The sequence below is a fragment of the Grammomys surdaster genome, unplaced genomic scaffold (assembly GCF_004785775.1).
Source record: "Grammomys surdaster isolate TR1022 unplaced genomic scaffold, NIH_TR_1.0 1019, whole genome shotgun sequence".
Classification (NCBI taxonomy): domain Eukaryota; kingdom Metazoa; phylum Chordata; class Mammalia; order Rodentia; family Muridae; genus Grammomys; species Grammomys surdaster.
Window position 1 is genome coordinate 690,853 of NW_021605438.1, and position 5,752 is coordinate 696,604.

General features: G+C 40.9%; 1 non-coding gene across 1 annotated transcript; it reads left to right on the forward strand.

The window, feature by feature from the left end:
* The first annotated feature begins 653 nt into the window (after window positions 1–653).
* LOC114634592 lies at window positions 654–715 on the forward strand. Its single transcript, XR_003713359.1, has one exon. It is a non-coding gene; the product is annotated as a U7 small nuclear RNA (small nuclear RNA).
* Window positions 716–5,752: the final 5,037 nt, after the last annotated feature.

Genomic DNA, 5,752 nt, shown 5'->3' on the forward strand with positions numbered 1-5,752 from the left:
GAATTGTTTAAGGAGCTTCACAGATCTAAAGGAACAGATGCAGCTACAGTATGAGCTATCTTGTCATAAAGATACAAATACAGGCAGATACAAGTGCAGGAAGATTCCCGGGTCCAAGGTCAACCTGAGACAGAGCAAATTTATATCCAGGGATAGTCAGAATGGTAATTCCAGGGCGGAGTCCCACCCAGCTATCGTATTGTCTGTGCTTATGCTTACTGTCTCTTCCTAAGAGTCAAGGGGCTAAGGCCATGAGATGCTGATTTGATTTATAGGATAATCAAAAGGGAACCTGGAATAAATGCCTGGATTGCTAAGTAAAATAAAAACTGAGCTTTTTGACTGAATGAGATGAGCTAGCAGAAAGCTTTAGCTTTCTTTAGAATTTTTTTTTTCTAGTGAGAACTGAGCTGTCTAGAGATCTCTTGAGAGGGAACACAGCTCTTCAAGAATTTTTTTTTCTAACAGAATTTCTGATTTTGGTGGGAAAACCCATGGAGAGTGGACACTGCTCTTTTAGAATTTTTTATAGCTGCTTTAGAATTTTTTCTATCAGGATTTCTGACCTCCCAAGAGTAGTGCTGACACAGCTCTTTTAGAATGTTTTCTAACATTCTATCTGGATAGCAGCTACCCAGAGAAGGCTGTCTGAAGAGTGAATACAGTTCTTTTAGAATTTTTTTTCTGGCTTTCTGATTTTGATTGGAAAACCCAAGAATTACTTTTAGAATGTTTCTTTTTCTTTTTTTTTTTAAACAGGATTTCTGACTTTGTTGGAAGATACAAGAATTTTTTAATAGCAGCTTTTCTGACTTTGGTCAAAAAACCCATGAGCTATCCAGAGAGAGTTTAGAATTTTTACTAGCAGAGAGAGCTGTCTACAGCAGAACTTAAGCAAAAGAGCAATAAAAAGTTGTCTAGAACAGAGCAGAACACCGAGAGAGACCAGTCTGAAAAGCTGTCTCGAGCAGAGTACAGAGCCAAGAGCTATCTACAGAGAGCTGTCTAGAGAGTCATCTTGAGCAGAACATAGACTTCCAGTCTGAACCCACGATTTGTTTCTCTACTATCAAGCATCCCTTCTCTCAGAAGCCCTCTCCAAGTCAGGGCTGGTTCTTGGCAGCTTAGAACTTTTGACATTTTGATTATGGTATGCCATGGATAAGTTCTTCTCTGGCCATGTCCATTTGGGGCTTTAAATGCTTTCCAAGTTTACATGTCTGTTTCTAGGTTTGAGTAATTCTTGGCTATTATTTTATTGAATAGTTTGTCTAAGCCATTTGACAGTGTGTATGTGCGTGTGTGTGTGCGGGTGTGTGTGTGTGTGTGTGAAGTCAGAGGACAAGCCCACATTGGTCTTTGCCTTTCTTCATTTGAGATAGAGTCTCTTGTTCTCTGCTGTGCACTCTATGCTAGCTGGTCTGAGAGCTTTTGATCATTCTCCAATCTTCTCTTTCCATCTTGCTATAAGAGTTCTAGGATTATAAATACATATTATATAAGACTTCCTAGGGACATGTGAAAAACCATTTACACATCTCAGAGAGGGCACTGATAACAAACCAAAGAAATGATACCATCAAAGACCAACTTGTGGGGGGAATTGGTAAACTCATGAAGGATTGCCTACAACAATATGGGTGAGAGGTTACTTACAGACACAGGAGACAGAGATAACTGCATCACTAAAGATCTCACCCCAGCATGGCTGATGACACATAAATGCTGCAATTCAGATCCCTGGGCAAGACTTACAGACCACTGGAAACTGACAGAGACTTTTGCAAGGTTCTTGATAGGTCAGAGCCTCTTTTCCCCAGCGACTGCTTGCTGTTTCTAGAGCCTTAGGGAGGGAACTTTTGAATCCTGTTAGTTTTTATTTTTCTAGTTTTGTGAGGTTTATTTGCTTTTCTGAGCCTCATTCTCTCCAGGAAGGGAGATATCAATTTGGAAAAGTTGCTACACAACAGAGAGCCCCACTCCCCAGTTTTACAACTCAGGTCTTCACACTTGTCTGTCAAGCATTTTGCCCACTGAGCCATCGTCCAGTTGCTTCCCTAGATTTGATTTGAATTTCAGCTCCTTCTTCATTCTCATGGACTGTTAGGTTTCGTCTCTCAAGTGCATAACAGATTTCTTGGACATTTTAGTTATGCTTACTGATTTTGTTTTTATATTATGTCTATGTGTATTGCCACCTCGACCTTGTCCTCCATTCCTAAGGACATTCATGCCTGTGTTTGCTCCTGACTGTTGCTGATGCTTCCTGATATTTATTTGGTGATTCTCTTATTTTCAGAATTTCTGTTTATGTCTTTTTAGTGTCTCTACTTTCTTGCCCAATCTTCCCTTGTATCCTAAAACATTTCCTCTAAGTTAATGAACCTTCTACCCATTTTGTACCGTTCTTGCCTACATCTTGAACTGAGCTCATGAGTTTTCCTTTCCAGGTCTTAAATTAAATCCCCTATCTGTTTATTTGAGTTGTCTATCTGGTCCTTGAAACTTGTTAAAAATAGGACTCTGAAACTCTGGAATATTTTTCTGGCTCTTCTGTTGCTTTCTCATCCGGCTGGTTGCTGTGAAGCTGTCAGATGGAGAGAGGGTTGTCATTTTCTTGTGTGTTTCTTTGCTGTGTTGTGCTCATCTGCAGGGGTAAATTTACGCACCGCGTAGCTCTTCTCTTTTCCCCACCGGCTTTGTTTTTCTTTATTTTATGTGACTCCTCCTGGTGCCTTGTCTTCACATGGGTTTATGTTCACTGAGCAAGCCAACCTCAGTGACAACTATAACGGTTTGACAGAAGTCCCAGTGTTAGCAGAAGGTACTGTACTCTCAGCTCATGTCCCATATAAGGTTTAGAGATGGGTGGATTAGGACCCTTAATTTTGTCTGTCAAGACACTGCACCAAGTTCCATCACAAACTTTCTGACTTTCTGTAGTCTGTATAGCTTTTCCCTGCTACAGCTAGTGTGTGTGTGTGTGTGTGTGTGTGTGTGTGTGTGTGTGTGTGTTGGTGGTGGTGTTTGAGCATTTCTCACCTTCCGACTTCCTCTTGCTTCTACTGTCTTCAGTCCACAGTCTCTGTCATAGGGTCTATCATTCTGATCTCAGTGCATTAAGTCCTTTCTTCTCCCTTCTTATTTTCAGTGCTTCTGAAGGGCGGTGTGGCAGTTTCCCAACTTTAGAGTCCTTACCCTTTCTCTGGAGCTGGAGTTGTTGAGGCATTCTCTATTGGTGGTCAATTCCTTTGGCTTGAGGTCAGCTCCTGCAAGAGCCCTGGTCTCCTCTTGTAGTCTGGTTCAAGCATGCTGCACTTCACTTGTTTCTCTGGAATCTTGAGGGGGCCGGATAGAAATCCCCACTGCCTGCTGGGGACAATTCAGTCTCTAATTTGGGCTCCCAGTAGTGCTCTGCTGGGTGTTGGAGCCCATATGGCGCTTTCATCGGGGACTGCACATGCTGTGTCAGGCTTAAAGCTGCCTGGCAGGGCAGACTGTAACCATCTTTCCTCATCCCACCAAAGCCACAAACAAGACAGATTCTCTGCAATTGTGTGTCATTTTTCCTAGCCTCTTTCAATCATTCATTTAGTTGTGGATTTATGAAGCTTTCCTCAATTTCTCTCTTTTGTGTATAAAATCTATTAAAATGGAGAAAAATGGACTCTCACATTGAGTCAGCTGTCACCTGTTTGTTTATCATAACTCCATTGAGTTTACCTTATGTTATCATGATGCTCTAGCAGACAGACCTTTAGCATGGTTGTTCTCAAGTGGGAATAGCGTTCTTCTTTGCTCTGCTGGTGTTGAGTGGAGCTATTTTCTTCATTGCATTTTCTAATTTCTTGCAGCTTTTAAAATAGAAGACACAATGTTCACATGTTCTTTTTAAACCATTGGTAAAATTTCCTTAATAGTTAATAGTTTTCAAGTAAATTCCTTTTGTATTTAGGCTTGCCCTGATGCTATTGTCAACAGTAATATTCCATCCTTCTTCCCAAGCTGCACTCATCTGCTTTTCTTGCTCCTGGTTAGGTGCTTAGCTAGTGCATCTATGTCAGAATTAAACACGACAGTGACAGCAGACATCCTTGTTCCTGCTTTTCTAGTGAAGTCCTAGTGTTTCTCTATCCGGTGTGATTTGCAATGTGTGAGGACAGATTGTATTTGTCACATTTCCTGTCACTGTGCTAAAAGAGGAAGACAAAGGCAACTTGAGGAAGAAAAGTTTGTTCTGTTTGTGCATCTTTTTTTTTTATAGGCTCACACTTGAGAGTGCAGTCTATCAAGGTAGGGAAGTCATCACAGCAGGAGTGAGGCAGCTGGTCACACCACATCCATCCACAGTCAGGAAGCAGAGAGAGGTGATCACGAGTGATCAGCTTAATTTCTCTTATCTATTCAGTCTGCAGCCCAAGTAACTCTGAATCTTCCCTGTCTATTATCCCAATCTAGGGCACCCCTCACAGGAATGCCCAGAGGCTAACCCAGTGAGATAATCCATCAAGGCCTGACCCTTGTGTACAGGACAATGTGATTGCTTCTCTTTGACTCAGTTTGAATCTTTGTCTTTCATAAGCTCCTCTCAGTTCATTGGACTTCAGGCTATCATGTATCTTTTTTATTTTTTCTTTCTCTTTTGAAGGCGATGGGAAGAAGAGGAGGAACTCGGAAGCGTAGGCAATGCTTTGCAGCAGAGCAAGGGCGTGGCTCACATGTAGCCACACAGCAGTCACTGAGCTGTCTTCTCACTGCAGTGAAGTCTTTAGCTAGCTGAATGCTTTCCCCTTTTAGATATCTTGCTCTCTTGGTGTCTTCAGTGCTGTGTGAACCCTCTGAGATGTGGTGTATTTTTTAAATATGTAAAGTCAAGTCATCTTCTCTGGAATGTTTTCTTGAGTCATATCTTCCTATTTGGTTATGGTTTTGTTTTTTATTGTTCTGCAGTTATCTTCAGGGGCGCCAACATTAATGTGTCATTTCCTGTTAATTTTGCTTCCTTTTCTCAGTTTTCTCCTTCATGTTTGTTGGGCATAGTAGCCCTTCTCTGCCGTGGTGCATCTGGGTCCTGTGCCCTTTTTCTGAATCTTTCTTCATACTCTGTTTTTATTTGTGTTCCTAATGTCTCATTATATCTTTCTTGAATCTGTATAGTCTGTGTGGGCTAGTAGCTTCATTATGAAAATGGTCTCATGCATGGAATAGATGTCACTGGCTAATAATTTCATGATCTGACTGGGTTGTTGTAGGTGATAGATGTCAGTGGCATTACTGACAGACAAACAGACACCACTGTTTAATAATAATGTATAATTATCCACATCACTACATAAATATATGACATTTAGTATATGTAAATATTAAATATATTGGTCTATTATAACAATTATAGTTTAGTGAGTCATTTCTTTGCTGCTTTCCTTTTATGCTAATGTGTCTCTCTTTCTCCAGATCTTACCATTGAACCTAGACTAATCTCATTCTTGCTGTCTTCTTTTGGTCATATTCTCAGCAGGTGTTCTCATGTCTTGTAGAGATCATACGTAGAATGCACACCAGGGAAGGAGGCCGGCAGGAACTCTGCCTGTTGAAGCTGCTCATGTGACATACCTTTAAAAAGTGTAGTTTTGTTTTATACGATTATAAGCATTTACTTCCTTATAGTTCCCTAAACTCTGGTAAGCTTTTCAGTGCACAGGAGACCATTGCTTACAGATTATGGTTCATACAGACAGAATCGTGAAAGGTC